Here is a 22246-nt window from a genome sequence, read left to right on the forward strand (position 1 = left end):
TTTTATTTAGTAGCATATGTTAATGTATGGAATCGGGGTTTTTGTTTGCAGATTGTTCAGAAACATTTTAATAGCTTGTGAATGCATTTCAGTTCTAAATACCTTGCTCAAGAGCCAACTGCACAGGCTACATTTATTGGATACTTTCTGTCCTTGAGTTTGGTAGCAGCCTTGTACAGATACATCAGTCCAGGCTTTTTTTCAATTTAAATCCCCAAGAGAGTAGAGTAGCTCTCTTCTTTACATTTTTTTTTTCCTCATGAATTATCTTGTGTTTCTTATAAACAATCTAAAGTGAAGTAATTTAATTTAGAACTAGGGGCAAAATTGTTAGCTGATTTTAACATTGTTTAGATAAGCACTACTGTATATCGGAAAATAATGTGAGTATAGTTTGTGATGGAGGCAGACAAGCCAAGTGTGCAGAACAGAACATGTTATGTATCTAGTACCATGTGGAAGTGATTCTGTGCGTTGCAGGGGGCTGTTTGAGCAGATTCTTGCAAGGGATTCTTACTAGTTTTACTTAGAGTTCACAAAGTGTATTTTATCTTTGAGGTGTAGAAAGCTGTTCATGTTTCCTTGCATGTTTGTGGCCACCTGTGGGAAAGGATAGTAAATGCTCTTTGGTTTAGCAAGCAAGGTCAGATTGCTGCTGGTGATAAAACAGGTTTGTAAAGTCTGACTGCTTGAATGTCTGGTTGTGGGAGTGGAAGAATTTCTGCAGCTTTTTCAGTTGTATTACACTATCCCTTTAATTTCTGAGTTCTTTAAGAAGTTAAAAATGCATGTCTTCCTCCTGTGGTCAGACTGGGTGAAACAGCATTGCTGTTTGACTATTGCTGCTACTGGCCCTATGAATTTTTAAGATGTTAAACAGAAGGGCATGTATAATACTAACTCCAAACTTGGTTTGTACATCATAGAATATTCACAAATAACATTCCCCCTATTTGCTCAGTCCTGATCCAGCTTTTCTCCCCGTTGCATTGCTATTACCATTTCAAAGAAGAGAACTGAGAGAATTTACAATATGCATTTCTCTCTCACTTCTCTGTAATAAAATGCAAACTTTATTTTCCACAAAGCTATCTCTGACTTGCTTTTAGTCAAACAAATATCATACCCATTAATTATTGTTCGATTTAATTATTAATCAAATTATTGAGAAATAGTTCTTGACTGTTCAGAGAGGTGCCTCTTGAGCTGTCCAACACAGTTATAAATAAAAAAGGGTGTGAGAACGTAGTACTGCAAAAGTTCCTGGTTAATGTTAATATGAAAGGACTCACCACGGGTTATTTGCATTAAGTAATGATGACCTGCAATCAAAGCCAGAGCCCACTGGAACTTGAGATTCCAAGGTAGCCTAATTCTGAGATGTCTACTGAAATCTTCCAGAAATGAAATATAAACTACTGTAATGGGCTATCAGAACTGTCAAGCTGGCTCAGCAGAATGAGTGATGTGTTTAAGTCTGATCACTTTCCAAAGCTCCGTGAAACTAGAATAGTTCCATCCAAATGGCCACGAGCGACTTCTGTATCCACTTATCAAAAACGAGCTTAACAAAAGCTGTCAAGTGCTGAATTGTGTTTTGGAATCATGCTGCAAAGTGATAAAATGATTACCCTTAAAGAGAACTTTGTACATAGATTAATAAACATTTCCCCTACTTAGTGATTCCAAAGCAGTAATTAATTATCAAAAGGAAGTAATTCCATTTTTAGCTCATGCATATACTAAAACTTTACATGTTACTTTTGTCGACAAGTTTTCAACAATGCTGTAAAGTGTGCGAGCACAAAAGGTGAGGATTTAACATTAAGCAAAGCCTGACAGACTGTAAGTGCTCACAAAGCTGCTCTTGTAGAAAATCACTGATTAGGTAAAATTAATTAGTATAATTCTGATCAGTGATTCTTTCTCAGTAATAGTTTAGCTGGAATTAATAATCAACTACTCTTTGTATTTTTTAATGTATGCTTCTGACATTACTGTATGCACTAAAAATAGAGCTGGAAGTGTTTTAGGGAGCTTTGCTGCAAGCTCTTATCTCTTTAAAAATAAAATAAAGGCAGGACAAGCTTATGATAAAAAATATAATTAAAGTCACAGATGAGAATGAAGAGGATGGGAGAAATGAGGACAGCAAAGACCCCATGGAATCTAAAGCACTAGGGGTAATGAAAGCAGGGTGAGTGTATGCCTGTGTGAAACTCCAACCACTTTCTTTTTGGTTCCTGGAAAGCTACCTTTAAAATGTTCAGTTCAATGGAAATTTATATTTCTGAGGCCTTCTAGAGCTCTGCTGAGACTGGGGCGGGGGGGGGGGAGGGGGGGGGGGAGCGGGGGGGGAGGGGGGTGTGTCTCTCTTATTTTCCAGTTTTAGCAATATGAAGCTAGGAAAATGTAGTAAACATCAATTTCTGTTATGGGTACTCTGGTCTGTTGCTGCATGCTTTTAATCTAATAATGAGTTTTGTAGTAACTTGCTGTTTTGTGGCAGTCAGCAGTGCTAGAAAAATCTGTTTTCATCTGGAGAAAAAAGGAAAAGGTTTTTGTCTTTTAAGAAGAAAGATGTAAGTTGAAAATGTAAATGAGCATGTCATTCAGAAAGCAGAGGTTGAATGAAAAAGTCTAAAGTATACTGTTTTAAAATGCTCTCTTGTAGTGCCATAACTTCTAGGGGAAACTGACTACTTTGTGTTTAATGGTTACATAGTTTCAGGAAAAGGAATTAAAAAACTAAACAGTGGCTTCTGGGGCACTGAAATAGACAGTGTTTATTACTGTGAACAATTCAACAAAGACAGCTTTTGTGTTTTGATGGCACAGTGAGATGCGTTCAAATACAATATGTCTACAGAAGAAGGTACTTTGGTGTTTTAATATTTCATTTTCAGTTGAAATGCAATCTTTTGGAAGGCAGAATAAATTATTTCCTATATTTAAAAGTTAACAACAACAGTTCCAAAATTATTCACAAGCTTTTTTTTTTTTACCATTTTGAGTCTTGAGTGTTTCCTGAGACTAGGAGGTGAAGGTGAGCATAAGCTTCATCTTTCTATAGTATTGTTTCCTCAGCTGAACTGGAAAATAGTACACAGATTGGGAGTAGCTATTGCCTCCATATATTTATTCACCATATTTATATATGGTGAATATATAATAATATATATTTATTCACCATTAATTGATTTTTTTCATACTCTTTAGGTGGTAAGCATCCTTTAATATTTGGACTTGAGAGAATTCACTCTGTACAAAGGTGCACCCTTCTTCAGGTGCTTCACCTAGATGACTGATCCACTCTGCCTGTGAAGTATGTTATCCAGGATTGTTTGTGGTAAGAAAATTAACAATATTTTTAAGAAATACATTTTGTGAAGTAGGAGATGTTGTTTAACATCTTTTGTAAAGAGATTTTGTCAGACAAGAAGGCAAACTTTTGCGGGCGGAAACTTTTTTATTGATTCCTGGTGTTAAAACAGCTGATAGGTTGGGTCAGTATGGTAAATGGTATGGAATTGAGTCTTGCAAATACTATTAAAACCACAATGCAGAGCACTTGTAAGAACTTAGAATTGAATTTTCTCAGTTACATGGCAACATCCTCCGGGAAAACCATTGTCTTGTCTTGGGCTTTGCGGGGAACTCTGCATACACTGGTAAAGTGTAACGAAGGCTTTGGGATACACCCAACCCATAGTACATGAGTTTACGATGTCCTTAAAATGTTATGGATCGGATTCTGGACAGTGCAGATTTTGACTGTGTCACCTTGTGGATGTATGTAGGTGGTTTATGTTGCTGAAGCAGAGATCAGAGTAAGCAGCAAATACTTATTATGCATCCTAACAAGGCATTTGGTTAGGGGTCTGATTGGAGAAAAGGTTTTTATTCATATTACACTCACATTATTTCATGCTTTTATTAACTGCTTAAGCCCTGCTCAAACTTCTGGACTTGAACTGGTGTCCGACTACATTTACTGAAATGTATGAATGTCTAAAGAGTATATCGAACGTTGGTACTTCAGAACTTGACTGATGTGGTCTACTATGTGACTCCTATTTACTGCTTGCAATAATTTTGGTTTTAGAAGCTTCACTGCTTTTCCAATGGTTTTCAGTAGATAACAGTTTTATAAAGCAACCTACATCACATGGATAGATTGTGCCTTCAGACTTCTTCAGCTTTTCAGTCATGGATTCAGCCAAGCTAAAGGATGGTTAAACCTTTGTCATTTAGATAAATTTCTATTTTGATTATTAGAGCAAAAAATACTAAAATATCTTACGGAAGACATTTCCAAGTACATCTCTCTCATGTATCCTCTATAAATTCAGAGTTGCATAGCTAAGAATTTTTCCCTTCGAAAAGCTACAGTCAGGAGAAGTTGTTTTGATTCTTTTTTTTTTTAAGCTGATCATATTAAGAATTTTTTTTTTAAAAACACATTTACTTTGTCACAGCAAAAAAGTATGAGTAGGAAGCACTTTGGAAAAAAAACACTTAAACTTCCCGCAGTTGTTTCAATGGACGCGTGTGGCAGCAGACCTTGTTGTATTGGCAGATATTAAATGAAAGCAATAGAATGTATTAAATTACCAACATCTACTGAGAAATCATGAAGAAATATACATCTAGGAAAAATAAAGCAGATAAAACTTGAAATTGAAGCCTAAAATTAGCTTTACATATGTATCTGTAGTGGCAAAATGTAAGACTTCATAATATCTATTTTGTTAGCTTTAGAATTAAATCAGATTTTAGAATTTAAAATGTTTCTTGTTACCAGTATCTGACAGTTTGTTTTTCTTCTATGCATCAACCATATTTTAAAGTAACATAGCAACTAGGTCAGGTCTTAAGTCCTAAATTGTAGTAATACTTTTCTGCAAAGATTCAAAATTACTTTGTTTTAAAAAAAGTTATGATGATAATTTTTCCTCTTATTTACATAAAACTGTAGCACAGGACTTCTTAAAAATTTGCAAGGTTGCCACTGTTGGATAACTAGATAATCGATCCAGAACCATGAGATTTATTGACACCATTCATGTTGTCTGTCATTGGGCAAATAGGCTGTGTGACAAAGTCTAGAGGTGCATCTTCACTGATGAAAAAGGTAACCCTGAGAAGAAGGCAGAGCTAGGTTCTTCTAGAGATCACCAGACCCACCACCATGAATATTGTTACTGTTTCCACAAGAAAAGCTTTAGGGTACTGCTCTGGTGCTGCTCTGAGTAGATTTTCCGTATTCTTCTATGTAGATGTTTGAAGAATAAATTTGTTATTTCTGTGGCATATCCAGTGAGATGTCTTCTGTTCTAAGTTCAGTGGAACTAGTAAGTATTTGAATCTATCCCTTGGGCTAACTGAGCATGAACATTGTGAAGGTCTACATGCAACACTGCAAAGATCTATATGAAATACTGCATGCTTCAGGTACCCGGTCTCTTAGTACTGGCTCATGCAATGCTGTGTCAGCAGACCCTTCAGTTTTGTCGTTGAAGAACATGAAGTCATCAATGATACGATACCTGCCTGTTTTTAATGACTTGTTCCTTAGTGACTTCTTCCTAGGTATGAGCTTGGCTAGCATGACATCAGCCTGGAAATGAATGTTTTTCACCTAATCTGATCTGATCACTTGTTCTATAAAAACATGTTTTACTAAGTCTGAGTAACTGCCCTTGAACAAAAAAATGAACTCAAATGTTTTGAACCATATGTAGACCAGATGGGATATTTGAACTGTTCAGCTCCTGTTGGTCTGCCACTTTTTAACCTCGAGCAAGTTGGTACTGGAGATCAACCTAAACTTCAAAGTAATCATGGTTGAGAATGAATCAAGTTTGCTTAGGTGGTCATAAATGGTAGGTGTAAATCAGATAAACAATATTCACTTCCATCTCTAAAAAAAAAAAAAATAAAAGTCAAAACAGAAGACAGGTACTTTGAAACTAATGTCCGGAGTGATTGTTCTGATTTACTGTGCTCCATATGCCCAGTGCTTTAAATTAAAATAAAAACTTCCTTTGGGAATTTAGATATATATTGACAAATAAATAATTTTCTTTCTTTGTTTTTTTATTTCACTATCATCTTGATCTTATTTTCTTAAAGTTTGAGTGAAAACTCATTGGAGTAGAGGTGTGTGGATTTTTTTTTATGTGACAATTGTAACCGTACAGCATAAAGCTCAGTGGAGAATCTGGTTATTTCTGTAGGCAACTAAGACAATAGTAATAACAATTATAAAGTCCTGGAATGTTTTGGACCTGCCATAGAATGTGAAGAGGTGGAAGCTGAACAAAGTTGAAGCATCTCCTTGAAGGGGACATGCTATGTTGAGGAATGTAAAAGAAAAAAATAATTAAGTTCTTTGCCAGCAGCAGTGAGAAGAATGCTCACATGAACTTTTGCAAACATTATTCTGCAAATGCCACTCTAAACAGACGTACTTCTATGAACAGTAACCTGACATTTATAACTACACTAAATAATGCAACAAAAGAATTTTCAAGGTTCATGTGAACCTTTCCACATGCAGACTTTGCAGTTTCTTAAATTATTTACCGTGTTTAGAAACCATCTCTGTGAATCAGATTTTTCAAACACAAAGTAAATATTAACTGCTGAGTTATATGAGAATTTTGATTTTTATTTTCGGAAGGAAGATGATGTGTACATCTTGTGTGATTTGTGGTTTTACAAAACAGTGAGGCAAGCTACTTTTCCAAATCTACCAATCCAAACCAAATGCTTGATTTATTTTTTGTGAGGTAAGATATGCCTCTTCAAATATCTTGACACTGAACTGGAACATCATGGTAATGTTTGTGTAAAATGAGAGAAATGGGTGGTTAACACTCTACAGTCTTCTACTAGTGGCCACTATCAGGATAAAATTTCTTGCTTGCTGTGGGCAGTCTGTAAAATGCAAAGACAGTGGTTATTATTTGCATTTTAATTATATTATCAAGGATGTTATCACTAATAAGTTTGTTATATTGTCTTACATTGGAGGCCATTAGCAACTTGCTTTATTCTGACCAAAGTTAGTGAGATATTTACAATAAACTGTCTAATTACAGATAATCTCTGTCTATTTTTAATTTTTTAAAATCTCTTTGTTTTGAAAAAAAAAAAGAGTCTATGTACATATAAGAGCATGGATGTAGGTTACAGTGGTTTTAACAATATGTGAAGTTGCTAAGAGTTGTTGGTCCATTTTGGGGGTTTTGTTTAAAGAACTGGGACCTCAAAAGAATGCAAAGATCTTTTACTTAAGAGCAAGAATAAGAGTATCATGCCACAAACTATGGACTCAGCCGTCCTTGAAACAGTCCTTTTCAAGGTAAATTAGCTCATGATATATTCCACATTATGATGACAAGAGTTTGCTCATCTAAATGGTGGTAAAAATGTGTCACTGTGAGTACAGTTACATAATTCAAAAAATTGTTGTTCATTTTAGAAAACTTGTACCTGTCCAATGTCTAATGCACATCCTATTAAAAAGTTTTATTTGTCAGTAAAGTGGTAGTATTGCTTCTAAATTAAGTAAATTTGGCTTTTTCTTTTAGTGCTTGAGATGATCCCAAGCATATTGATAGCTGTGCTAGTACTATGCATGTTTCAGTGAAACTTGTGGCTGCTTTATTTGTAATTAGCATGTGACTTCTGTACAATACAGTGAGTCTGGTAATGTCATATGCAGTAACTAATTTATAGAACCATTTAATGGTGAAGAAACTACTGATAAATGCCACAACCTAAGTTCCAATTTTTTAAATTTCTCTTTAATGACTCATACTGTTTCATTTATGATAGCTTTTAAAAGAAACTAACTTTCTACTTGAATTCTACAGGGAGATGAACTTGATCCTTATGGGCCCCTTCCAACTTGATATATTCTATGATCCTATGAACTTTTCTCAATATAAGCATCAGGGAAGAGCTGCTCAGAGTGGGCTTTGTTTGCTTGGTTTGTTTCTGCAGCAGAATAAACTAGAGCAAAACCCAGGAAACTGTCTCTTATGGCATATACCCCAGTCTGAGTGCTAGTAAGCATAGATCTTGGCTACTGGAAAGGTTCTTTATAATTCTTTGGAAGTCAGTATCCCTGGGGAAGATATAATTTGTAATGGAAAAAACAGTAATATTTACCTCAGACTCTTGTCTTTTTGATAGGTAGTCTTTATAATGGAAGTATTAATGCATGTATACTAAGGCTTAGTGTCAAGGATTAAAATTTAGTTGTGCAAACACTTCCTCATATTTCAGGGATTTGTAGGACAAGACTTTTTGCTTACGCAGAATTCTTCTCAGACAGAGCTGTTCCAGAAATTAAACTACCTTAAGTCATGACCAAATTCTCAACTGTTAAAATAGCGTAACTGAAGTCCTTTAACTCTGAAACAGAGGGGTCAAGATTTCTGGAGCCAAACACTGAATTTGGGTCACTGTGTAAATGAAGCAACTGTACAACATTAGACAACAGAACATACAATGCACTTTAGGGGTGAATATTTTAAAAAAACCCAATGATATTGTTGCCATGTGCAATGGTGGATCAATAAAAGAAATAAAATTTACAACTATTGTATTTGAGACGTGTGAACATCATGTTCTGCAGTAAGGAGCTATTGCCAAATAACTCTGTTGAGAGTGGAGGAAAGGAAAGGGAGGAAGGAAGGCTCCACTAGGACCCCCCAAAAAATCTCTGCTGTCTTCCCTTTACTAGTCTATTTGAAGACATTTCAAGTTCATTCTGTCTTGAACTAGTGAACATGAGATGAGGCAGGATGCCGTGGCTGTTTATACCAGAACTGCAAGCATTCACTTCTCTGTAGAAGATGTAGGACAGAACAATAACCTCCTGAGATTTCCTTGTTTGTTTTTAGGGAATTAATTTTCTTAAGGATTAATTCAGATACTGCTGAGGGCTGTATCAGATTCTCGGTGTATTTGCCTGATGGCTGTACTCACTCTAAATAGGCAAACAAAAAATAAATAAATAGCAACATGATGATCAGTTTGTGAAATGTCAGTTTTAATTTCTTGATTGGTTCACCAAACTCTGCTCTTCCAAGAAAGGATAGGAAGGGAAAAGCAACAGTTATTTTTGACATGCCCCTGGGTAATTATATTCTTCTTCATCAGACAAGAATGTGTATGCTTCACTGCACAATTCAAAAATTAAAAGCTGCTGTGCTTATTTGAAAGACATGCTTTCTTCTGGGGTTCGTGCCACCATTTAGAATGATCTCTGTCTCATTTTAGCTCTGTTCCTCTCTTGGGGAATCAAAGGTGGTGTATTTTAGCAGGTTTGATAAAGATACAGCCGATTAAAAAACCAAGAGCACATTTTTTAATGCAGAACTGAAAGGAACTTTCAGTGAACTTTCAATTAACAATTTTAATGCAATATAATGACATGGAAGACAGGAGCAGCACATGTGGCAAAAGGTCCTACTGGACCAGTTTGCCTGTTGGAGCATACTGGACTGAAGTGACTTCATGTTTCACTTACAGCACAGTGTATGCATGAGGTGATTGTCAGACCTTGTCCCTGCTGTGTGCTGGGGAGTGGCTTGATGCTAGACTGAGGCAGGAACACTGGGACCAGTGACCTTGGTCACCATGCCATGGCAAGGTGAGACAAGAGCCCACTCTTGAAAAAAGAGAAGGAAGGACTACAACATTTTTCTTTTTCTTATTTTTTTTTTGTCCTCCCATTCTTAAACTTGCATGCCTTGTCTTTACCTGTAAGACACTGGAAGTGTGCGTGGGCATCAGCTCTCTGCTCCTAAATCGTCTTTATGGTGCATAGCCTCTCCCCTGAGGATTAGGGGACATAATTAACTGGCTTTTATGGGATGCAGAGGTGGGCCATTGTTTTTTTCTGGGAGATGAATGAAGTCCAAATTAGTCAAACAAGCATGCTTGACATTGGACCCCCATTTAGGAATTTAAATAAAATGTCTTTGTTTTCTAGGCACTGAACTTGCACCTTCTGCAGCAGCTATAGGTTTTTAGGTGCTTACCTGGCTTTAAGATGAGGCTGCTATGGTGAAAGTACTAAATATTCATCTCAGCATCTAATGTTAAGCATTAAAATTTGAAAATTCTGGCTGAAGCTGTCTATGCAGTAAATTTCTCAGTTCTTCATTTTGTATTTGCACAGCTCTGTTAATTAGTCAATTAACAAAAGAAACCATGATAATAAACTCCTCCAGCTCAGACATGCAGTACATAATTCCAGCTTCTCAGCTGGTTCATTTATTTCCACTTCATGATACTGACCAAATTCACATCAGATAATGTTTCTGAATAGTTTTTCCATTCTCAACTCAATACAGCAGGAGAAGTTTTGTGCTTATTTGTTGAAGGTTTTAAATTTTTTTTCACTTAAGAAGATCAAATTAATTTTCCTTTGTAGTTCACTAGCTTCCTAATCTCCAAAGCTGCATTATCACCAGCTTAAAATAAACTATGTGCTGATTGATTGACTGACAGGGAGAAGTTTTTCTCATTTGGCTGGAAACACATCCTTTGCCAGAAATAAGCCTTTTTTTTTTTTTTTTTGGCCATTTCTTTTCCAAACATTTTATTCCACTCAAATGTTAAAATATTTGTTTCTGTGCTATTATGTAGGGAAATAGCTTAGTACTGCTTTCCTCGCATTAAAATGCTCCATGTGCAGAACTGCTCAAAGTGAATGTTTCTGAATACACACTCAAAGCTGCATATTCAATATAAAATTTGAAGTCAGACCCAGATACATGTGGAATAAAGCTTTCTGCCTTTTCCTAGTTCACGGTGTTATCATTTATCTGCCTCGCCACATAGCGAGCTTTGCAAATAAGGTAATTTTGCTGCAGTTGACAGCCAAATCTTAACAGCTGGCTTTCTGTTGTGCTCAGATTGAGATCTGAGCTTTTAATGCAGCTCTTCTAGAATGCCCTTTATCACCAGGAAAAAGGGAGAGACAACTCCTTTGCATTTGTCAGATATGATGTGTTTTGGGGTTTTACCAAGACCAAAGTCTCTTGATAACAGCTGAGCATCTAAGAGTGAGGAGCTTAATATTAAATACAGTAGATAAAACTACAGATAACCTTTGGAGAAGAACACCTGAGCAACATGTAAAATAATAGTTTTAGAGAGATCACCTTTTATTTTTGCTTTCAGTGAAATGAACCCGTTTACAATTTTAAGCCTTATGAGATAGATGACTGCTCAGCGGGGGTGAGAATTAGTTTCATCACCTACAGGTAGAAAATTGATTTCTACTCGGTGTAAGGTGATGTGTAGTATTTCTTTAAATCTGTAGTCGGAAGCAGAATGCATTCCCTCATGCTGTACAAAAATCAATTTACCGGAGCAGAAGGAAACTAGGTATATTCTAAACTGTGAAACAGAGTGGAAACAGTTCTGGAGATAGCACTTGGTACTAACTGTAATCGGGTTTACTCTACAATGGTAGAGGAAAGCAGCCTTTTTTGCAGTTCTTTTCATTGTTGATGCATCTGTCTGTAGTGCAATGAGATGTATAAAGTAAGAGAGCCACAGTGCAGCATGCTTTGCTTTTTCCTCTTAGCTCTGTATCTGATTATTTTACTTTTTGCAAACAGGACTGCTTCAGTGCCTGGATGTCAGGTTAAAACAGTGGGGAAGAGGCATCACTTAACTTCAAGTACCAGCGAGGTGACCTTTGCTGTTTGTTCCCCAGCTGAACTGTGTCATGCTGGCAGCTGGTGGAGGGTACTACAACATTAAGGAAAGCAAAAGGTGCTGCCTGGCTCCAATGCAGAGGTGCAGTTGTGTAGTCATAGTCGCCATTGCCTACCCAGAGCATCAGAGTGCAGTTGCAGCAGTGAGACCCTCAGCTAGAGATTATACCTTCCCGTTCAAATATATCACACTGAAGCTGAATTTGGTCACCAACCCAAATAATTACACCTTACTCAGATATGGCAACAAGAGCTGTAGGCAAGCTTTAGGATTGTGGTTTGGAAGTATTTGGAAGTGTCAAATTTAATTCAACCAAAGTAAGTTTGTCCTTAACCACTGCTATGGACCTGGGAAACCAGTATGAAGCCTTGTGTCACAGCAACTTCTCCACTGTTAAAATTGCAGTCTCTGGAGATTAAAGCTAGACTTTGTTTTACCTACTGGACTGCTGGGAGGATGTGCAATGTCTCAAAGTCATGTAGTGTTTTTGGGAGCCTGGAGAGGTATTATCTAAGGGAACGATAGCAGGTGGCCCAGCTTTTTTTTTGATGATTAAAAAGATGTCTCTCATATATGTAACTGGAGGTCTAAATCCAGTCCTGATAGACACTCTATAAATGTGTTTTCATGCACTCTAAAATCTGCACGGTATTCATTGAATTTAAGGAGAAAGTTACTTGAAGAGATATCGGAGCACTGGTATTCATCTCCCTGCATTTGGGTCACTTAAACTGACCCAGTTCCCACCAGTATTCTAGATTTACTGCTGGCTGCAAGCACCAGATATTCTTCATACCAGAATTTCAGGGAACAGGAATGACAATAGAAACCCATGCACCTGTTAATGCTGGTGGGGTAAATGCTCCCTTCTGTTACTATATGAGAAAAAACAAAATTCTATCTAAAAATATAATTGATTACACCTATACCAAAAAGAATAGCATAAGTAATTTTGTGTGTGCTGGTAATGTGTTCCTAAGAGTTTCCATAAATGGAGGAACAACAAGAAAGACCAGTAGAGACAACCGCATCTCAGTTGGTTGTATTTCAGTGGGCTGTGTATTTCTCTTTACTTATTGTCTGAACATTGCTTAAATATAAGTGGACTCTAACCTCATACCAAATCCACATTACAAGCATTATTCATTCATTAGACAGCGGGACCTGGGACAAGGTCAGGTTAGGTAACTTCTGCAAAAATATACTTGCTTTTCCTTAAATGTGTGGGTTTTTCTCTTTTTAAAGAAACTCATCAGATCAATCCTAATCATTTCATAGGATGTAGTATCAGCACATCTCACAAACTGACTTTATGTAAACTTTCTCAGAACAATTTGGCTGGTTTTCTGTGTGTGTGTCTGTACAGATACCCTTCCAGGATGTGGTCTGTCAGTGTTCAGCACGACCTGCCGAGAATGCCTTTTTGACAGCTTGGTCAGGTAGATCACTACATCTCTGAAATCAAAGAATTATCTTGAGAGAGATTGAAAAATGTTACATTTAATCTTTTCAGCAAGAAGTCATTAAGCATTGCCTTTGGGGAAGCACTGAGAAAACTTCAGAGTAACAGAACGTTATTTACATTTGATAGCCTAAAACCACCAGCAGAGAAAACATGACATTTTAGTGATGAAACTAACTCCACAGCTACTTGATCTACCAAAGAAATACCAAGCAAAATGAGTGCATGATAACCAAAGAATCTGTGGCTACACCATTCAGCCACTCCTTGTTACAAACTAAAGCCCATATAAAAAACCTAAATCTACCTTTTTTACCTTATCCTAGTGATATACCAGTCTTAACTCATAGCACCAGGATTAGAGAATGATCTGTTGTCTTGGTTAGTATTTTGATATTCACAATATTATGATTTTATTATAGAATGACAGAATTATAGAAAAAACATGACTACTTGATGCTCTGATAGTAATTACTGGTAATAAAGGTTGCTGAAATGAGTAGCTTGGTAACGAACTAATGTTCTTGATGCTTTCTTATGAAAACAAGTTTTGTGTGGCATGGGCACAAATACTGATAATTTTAAGATGGTTAACTTTCTATGTGGATATAAGATGTTGTATCTGTAAATTCTTCTTAAGTTTTTCTTGCATTTGTGCTTGTCTACTAGTAGGCCATATTATAGATTCATACAGATTCATAGGGTTTGGAAGGAACCACTTAGAGGTGATCTGGTCCAGCCCCCTGCTAGAGCAGCATTACCTAGAGCAGGTTGCACAGGATGGCATCCAGATGGGTCTTGAATATGTCCAGAGATGGAGGCTCCACCATCTCTCTTGGAAACCTGTTACTATAGATGTCTCCTTATGGTTCATCCCTCTCCTTCCCCTCTCTCCTGGTCAGGGGATTGGTTTCCTAATATCACCAGACTTGGCAGATCTCCTTTCCTGAGAACCTTTCTACCCCGAGTGTGTGGAGAGTAATTTCTGCCCATGTTGGCTTTGGAACTGGAAGCACTGAAGTTTGCAGATGGGAAAACTCTGCCTGGATTAGTTATGGGCTAGCTTGAGTTGGGATCTCTCTTTTTGTTAGCAAGAGGCCAGGAGACAGTGCTTTATAGGCTGATTATTGGTGTTGTGAGAACATGGAACTTGTGCTGCTTTGGCTTCAAAGCATATAGACTGACTTCTTTGGGTCTCAGTTGGGGTGTCTGCACTGCATGCTTTTGTGCTGTTTTGTAGATATGAGCTAATGAGGCTTTTTGGGAAAACAGGCTAGGAATCAGCAGAGCACAATCCTCTGTGTTTATAAAACTGGAAGTTCATCCAAAGGTAAATATTTTTTTTAGGTGCTAGCACTTACATATGGTGGTATGTATGCAACCTTGTATTGGACACTTATTTAGTATTGTGAAAGTTTGCTCATGTGTGCTTAACGTTCTTGCTTGTCTTTCAAGATTATGGTTAACATGTAGTTAATGTTGTCTTCTGCATTATGTAACATACTGAAATGGCTGTTTAGACTTGGAAGGTATGAACAGGAATGACATCTTTTAACTTGTAAATAACTTGAGGGAATGCTTCTGAAAATGTCTCAGCTTGATTCTAAGGCTTGACTTCAGTCTTTTCTCAAATATTTCTGATTATCCAGTCACCTTTTTATCCTTATTTGAGTAAAGCTTTTTTATTCTTCTACCTTGCTCTTCCCTTTGAAACCTGGTCTCCACATAATAAAGAACAAAGCCGTGTTTTTGATTGACAGCTGTAATTTAAAGAAAATATCCCTTTGAGGGAACGATTGGTAATGGCTCAGAATATTTGCTTTCTTAAGATTCAGCACCCTTACTCACAAATGATACAATATTTCTTAAGAGGTTTACCTTGTCAAACACTGTTAAAATGTAAATAAAGTAAATAAAATGGATTTCAAGCCACAGGGTACCTTTAATAGCTTCTTGTCTCAGATGTAAAATAAATACAAACTTTATCTAAACCGCAGATTTCTTTGAGATTGCAGAAAATGACAGTTATATTCCTATGCTGCTCGCTACAGCTTTGTCTGGCTTTAATTTTTGGAGTCAAGGGGAAACAAGTGATACCTATGGATTTTGTGTTAAGGAAAGATTCATAAATCATGGATGAAGTGGGGCAGTTATTGGTATTTAAAGACATCACTCTTGTAGATGAATATTAATAGGGTCAAAACCTGAAGGAAATCAGAACAAAAACTTTCTAAAATAGAGCAACTGAACAAAAATTGCACAATTCAATAAATAACACTACTGATGGATTATTGAAGTAAGCACATTTATGCACGAGATTCTGCCTGTTCCTTATACAAAGGAATGATTTCTCATAGCAAAACCCCTTAAAAGTTCAGCTAGTCTTCAGAGTTAGTTTTCAAGGTGGTCATTCATATACAAGGAGCTTGAATGAAACCTTTGTGTCATTAACTTGTACCACATGCTCTAACCTTTGTGCCTGAGGCAGATTTAGGTGGTCGTTTGAGGCTGGCCAACAAGCAGCCAAAAGCAGGCAAATATGGATTGTGGGCCACCCAGTTGTTAGTTATCTTCTGGTAGAAGAGATAACTATTATAAATAAAAACAATTGCATAAACTTGTTTACATTTCACAGATGATTAAAACCAGGGTTTTTTTAAAGCTTGATTTTTTTACCAAGAAATATCATAACGAATATATTCCCAATTAACTATGTAAACTGCTAAGCAAGACTAGACAGACAAGGACAGAGGAAAGCAAGTTGAAATGGTGAATGAACATACAAAGTGACAGGGAAAAAATCAAGAGAGGAAGAAACTAAATTCAGGCATAATTTATGCAAACTTGGGGTATGTGGGATCTTTTTTCCCCTCCTCTCCTCCTCCCTGTGAAATAACTAATAGTTCTGCTTCTCTGCCCAACCAAAATTCAAAGTTTTTGCTAGACCATCTGATCTTCTCTGTAGCTTTAAGTATGTATGCCTTGCACAATACAAAAGTGTACTCATTTTACATGGAATACTAGAAAGAAATCTGTTCTCTTAAGCTTCTTTTTTTTTTAAGGTTATTTTGTTGTATTGCCCTAGTTTTCTAGAGGATGTGGTGGGGATCTATGCACTACCGGATAAGGATTTAACGAATTTTTAAAGAACTGAATTTACCCATTATTTCTAAACCTTAGTCAAAGAAGTGTAGCTGATCATTTTAGAATAATTCTGGTTTTCTGAGTACCCAAAGATTATTGGTTTCAGATAATGTATTCCTACTTACATCAACTAATTCCTTCTTTTTTTTTTTCTTTTTGGTAAATCATGTGCGGTATACTAGAGATCTGATATGCAGAGGCTCAAACAGTAATTACAGAGTCGCTGTGTGGAGCCTTGTGAGATGATGCCCTTACTGTGAAGCATTCTGTTTTGTCAATAAGCTTACATCAATACTTGGCAGGTCATTTATGCAGCTTTAATGTTTCAGAATTTAAACTAGACAAAGTGACTAATATCAATTTTGAGCTGCTTTGCATCTGCAATTGACAAATCCTATTTTGAAAGCATGCATGAACATGAGGCTCAAACTTAGCTTTTAACATTTACATTTTTTTTCCAACGGGGGAGTGTCTGATCCACTTCTAATTTACCTGTTGTTGATTTCCTGATTCTTTCCTAATCCCTTGCAGCTGATATGTCCTCACCATTGGAGAAGCAATTAACAAAATCCCTGACTGGAGTGTATGAAGCATCTGTTATGGAAGCATAAAAGGTTAACCTAAATCCCTGCATGCAGAGATGTCAGACTAGAACAAATCAGCATGGAGAATTACCTGGAGGCGCCACAAGGTTAAGGTGGAGCATCTGTATGGTAAAAAGGTTGTTTATGACTAGCAGAATTAATTTTTCAGGATGAGGTCAGACATACAAGAATGAAGACTGTCAGTGAAGAGCAGAGATTGGCTTAGGCTTCAGATTTCATCTGCCAGACACCAAGCCAGAATATGTAAATGCATTTTTTCCCTTATTTTTGTTCAAACTGCAAACACTTAAGTGAAGGATTACAGAGATGCCACTAATTGGCTTCTTTGGCTGGATTTACACTTATCACTCAGCTGGATTTTAAGCTACGTTTTCTTCCAAATATATTTTATAGTAGGTTCAGCAGATTGGTCAAATTGATTCTCAAGAAAGTTGTTCCCTCTTTCCCTATCTGACAGTGTGACCTGTTTTAACCCTTCAAATTGGAGTCCCTCAGCCTGCTTAGAATCCAATAAATGTTGTTGGTACAAGAGCATCTTGGAGTGTGCACACTAATTGTCTAATTTCCAAATCTAAATACAATGGGTTCCATGTTTCTTGTATCTAAGGCAGTGTCTTAAACTAATGTGGTATATACCTACCTGTCTGATAATTGTAAAATCTTGGAAGCATTCAGGTTGGACCTTCATATGACATAAACAGGCATTTTTCTTCTACTGCTTCTGTTGATCATTGTAGGTATATATTACCACATACTCACAGCCAGCTGTTTCCTAGGGTAAAGTTTAATTCCAGGACATTTGGGTGTTCTCCAAGTAATTTGCACTGGGGTATGATTTTGTATAAAATATGTTCTAAATTCATTCTATTTTGTACTCAACATTAGCATGTACGATTTTCAATATGTAACACTCGTACATTAGCCTACGTATGCTAGCACTGTTGGAGCTGGCACGACAAAAATGTGAATATGCTGGAAGGAATTCAGGAAAAAAAGCTACCAAAGAGATTGGAGATTGAAGGGACCAATTAGCAAGAAAAGATTAAGTGGTCTGATTGTGCCCTTTTCATGCAGGCAAAATTCAACAGAAAATTATGTATTTGGTTTTGGAGGCAGTGAGGGACAACAGCCAAAAATGGAGATGTAGTCAGGGAAATAGTAAATGACAGGATATGATAACAATCTCAAATGCTTGAATAGAGAAGAAATGTAAAAATGTCATTCAGAGTAACAATATGGGAATAAAAAGTTTAGATTAACTATAAAAAATTAAAATGCAGAAAGAAGGAAGGTGAATAGCAATCAAAATAGGAGGGAAAAAAGTCAATGAAAGTGAAATTCTTTAGGATGTGCAATGTCAGCCCCAGAAAAACTGCAGAGAATCCATTTCTAGGATAATTTAAAATGTAACTAATCTAAGCATTACAAGATGTGAAGGCTAGAGAAAATCGGTATTTTGAAAGAATGGAGTAAGAGAACATGGGTGTTCTTATCATCTCTGATCTATGTGTGTGTATTTATGCAAGTATGAATAAGGTAATGCTTGAAAAGGATGTGTCTTGCATGTGGAGCTGCTGCCAGGAAGTTTAAAAGTTTGACTTAATGCCTAGAAGGTAGAAATGCAAGGTTTTATCATCATAATTCTCTTGCTCTGTCTTTTGTTCATATTGTCAGGTACTTAATGCACTTTTAAGTCAGCTTTTCAGTTGACTTCCCAGTAAAAGCTCATTCTATTTGGGTGTATGCCTACAAATGCATGGCCCATCCAAACAGCTGTGGTCTTTCACTGCTAAATACTTGTGCTGCTTTTGCTTGGTCTTATGCTGCGCGGTCTAATAGGCTTCTAGGCTGAGATCACTTGATCACTTTCCTGTCATCCATATGTAAAATTACAAGTATTCCAGACTTGAGATACATAAAATAATAGCCAAGCTTCTTTCTTTCTTTCTTTTTTTTTTTTTCCCTGTTTTCCAGTTGTCAAAGGATTTCTTTCTTTTAATGTTTTACTGAACTTTTTTTTTTTTTAGTCACTAGAAACCATGGCAAAAAGTACTTTCAGTTACTTCATACTTTGTTTAGTTGATTATATAAGTCTTTGATAATCTCTGGAATTCTTTTTAGATGTTTTACTTCATTTTGTATACTGTCTACAGATAGGTCTTCTAACTCAAAATGCAAATTCCCCCTTGGAGCAGCAAAAGGAATGTCAGCATCAGTAATGAAGTAACTGGTTATTAGATCTGCATACCAACTGATGTGTTTAGGGGTTTAGATTATTTCATTACCTCTTCCTCCTTCCTGAAGGTTAACGCTCTAGTTAGACAATCTTATCACTGCTAATATGTCCCATGATTGATTGAGTCACCTTATCAACATTTCTGATTTATTTTTCCCCATTTCCTCTAGGGTATACCTGCCTTTTAGAACTGGGCCATTGGGGAAAGCTCAGAACTACTGCTGCAAAACTCCAAGAACTTCTTTCTGTTCAAGACTGGGTAGAAATGCGGTATGTGCATTTTGTCACTGTTGTTTTTATGAGTGTCTGTAGTTCAGCTTTCCAGTCTGACCGGCAATTATGCTTCAAAGTATCACCTTTTCTTTTTCTCTATGTAACAAGTTCCCTGTACACATTCAAGTTGTCACATCTTAGGCAAAAAAAGTATATTTTGGCAATGAGACAGTTTTGATCTTTAAAACCAGCTTGCTTTAAAATTTGCTTGCTACAGCTCTGCTTATGAAGGGGAAAGAGTTGTGTTTTAATGCTCTCTAGATTTGTAATGGATTATATTTCATTTCAGTTTCTGATTTAATCTTCTGCATATAAAATTTATATATTTTCTTCATCTGACACAACATCTACAGTGTCCTTTTTTAAGGAATAGAAAAAAACCTCCACTAAATACCACTCCTCAACAACAAAAAACCTAAACTTCCTATATTATCCCAAGCAAAAATGTTGAAAATTCCCAAGTGGGAGAAGGGACCAAAAAATAATTAAAAAATTGAAAGATAAAGGTTGTCAACTGATTTAAAATATAACTGAACTGAGGCTAAACAACTTAGCTGAAAATCCATACTTAACTATATAAATATAAGCTTCTTACTAATTTACTTTTAAAATTTGGTTTTCCATATTGTGCTTGCTTTCTTGAACAGCTGATTCTTAATGTTTAGATTTTTATGGCTAGAGTCTTATATCTGTGTCTTCATATCCATATCAAAAGCTCTGAGTGTTAAGCACCTATGAGGAACAGATGTACCTACTTTTTATAATCCCGGTCTCATACCTAGTGTTCCAAGTGACGTCAAGATATACAGCTTAGCAGTTGATTATATTTGTGTTTACACTTACTGCCATGTGAAGAACATCTGTTATAAACAGTAGTCTGAGAAAAAAATGTGTCAAGAAGTGAAATACTGTAAGAATTAAAATTGACGCTGTCTTTCATCCATGTTGAGACTGTCAGAACTTGTACGAGCCAGCCCTAACTATCTGCAGCAGGCAATCTGGTGCCAGCCTGCTGTTAAATAACCAACATTTAACAAGAAATAGCGTTTAGATGTTCTGTGTGGTTTAAAACATTGTGTTAAGCATCATTAAAACTGGGTCTCCTTAGAGCCTTATTAAAAAAGTCCTTTCTCTCTCTGTAATAAAACATTTCTCTCTGACTGTTTCAATTAAGGCTCTAACAATACAAACAAAATGCTTCCTAATTCAGTACTGTGCTTGAGAACCACTCTTACTGTCAAGTTGCAAAGGCAGGTGGAAAAAAGTATCTTTACAAATCCCTGTCTAACCAGCAAATGAGTAGCATCAGATGGCTATATTTTCTTGTTTTTCTTGAGTCCATCATCCCTGTTAAGTTTTATGTTTGCAAATATTTCAGTGTGGTTGGCTATATTTTTTTCAGCTGCACTCCCCTTTATGTAACTCATTAGCATCAAAGTTTAGGATTCACAGAAGCTGACAATGCTGGGCATGTCTGCCTAAGATGTTTGATTGAGTGATGTTCAATTGCAAACTGATGATGTGAAATAGTTTGAATTGGTCTGGGAAAAAAAAAAAGTAGTACATATATGTTTGGGCAGTGTACCAGCAACTTCATTGTGTTTGGAATGAACTGATTTCTTACTGTTTGGTCCAGTTTTTGAAATACATTCCTACAGCACAAGCTGCCCATCTGGAATCCCACAGACTTCCTTTTGGTTGATGAAGCTTTTACAGCACTGGAAAAAACATCATTCAATACAGTGGCCAAAATGAACTTGCGTAAATATATTGTCTGGGGTGTCAGGTCTTATAATTAAGACAGAAAGGGAAATTGAATCTGTATGTTAAAATTTAAGGAGCTTTCAGGCTAAAAAATTGTCTTGGACTCTTGACATACTACAACAGTCCTAAAAATGGCAATAAAATATTATGTACAACAAATAAAACATCCATAGACTTGATCTGGTGTGGCTGAAAGGAACAGTGCAATGAATGTAAACAGAAAGATGTTTTCTTATGCTGTAAATCTAAAAATAAAAGCTGTTTGCAAGATAAAATATTGCCAACAGTGGATACTAAGTGCTTATAGCTTGGAGAAGACTATTACAGCGTACTCAGTGAAATAATGATTGCTCTTCGAACTATTTATTTTGAATTATATCTATTGCAAATTAATTCTTTTTTTTAAAGCCAGATGAGCCCTATTTGAGTTACAGCTGATGTATTTAAGAATTTTCAGCTTTTAAAACTGAATACCCCCAAAGCTGAAGTTTCACATGTGAACTCCAAAGTATTAACTCATGGTGTTTCTTTGAGTACCATCCTGTCTCTTGTGAGAACCATGAAGAATAAAGGGGCTTTTGAATACAATTAAATTTTAAAAAGCACTTGGCATTGTTGGCCCGGGATGGTGATGCCAATGAGCATGCTTATCTCTGTCTTTCTTTAGGGAGTGTTGTCCTTGCTCCTGGAGGCATGATGCTTCTAAAAGTGCTGCTCCTACGATGCTGCTCTTGTATTGAAGGTCCAGAATAATATCCTTTTCCCCAGACAGTACTTGTTCTAGCTGCTTTGGTTAGGGAACTTGAGACCTAGTGTCATAAATAAGGCCCTAAGTCCTGCCATTCCCTATGTGGGCAAAATGACATGTGCAACTGCTAATATATAACAATGGATTGTCTCAAAATAGGGTGTCAACTGGTCCAATAAACATGTAAGGCATTTGATTCCATATGCATTTATGCATATGTCATATTTGGCATTTTTACAGCTGAAGTGTAGTCAGTGACACTG

The sequence above is a fragment of the Gallinula chloropus genome, assembly GCF_964237585.1.
Source record: "Gallinula chloropus genome assembly, chromosome: 4".
In the NCBI taxonomy this organism is placed as follows: Eukaryota; Metazoa; Chordata; class Aves; order Gruiformes; family Rallidae; genus Gallinula; species Gallinula chloropus.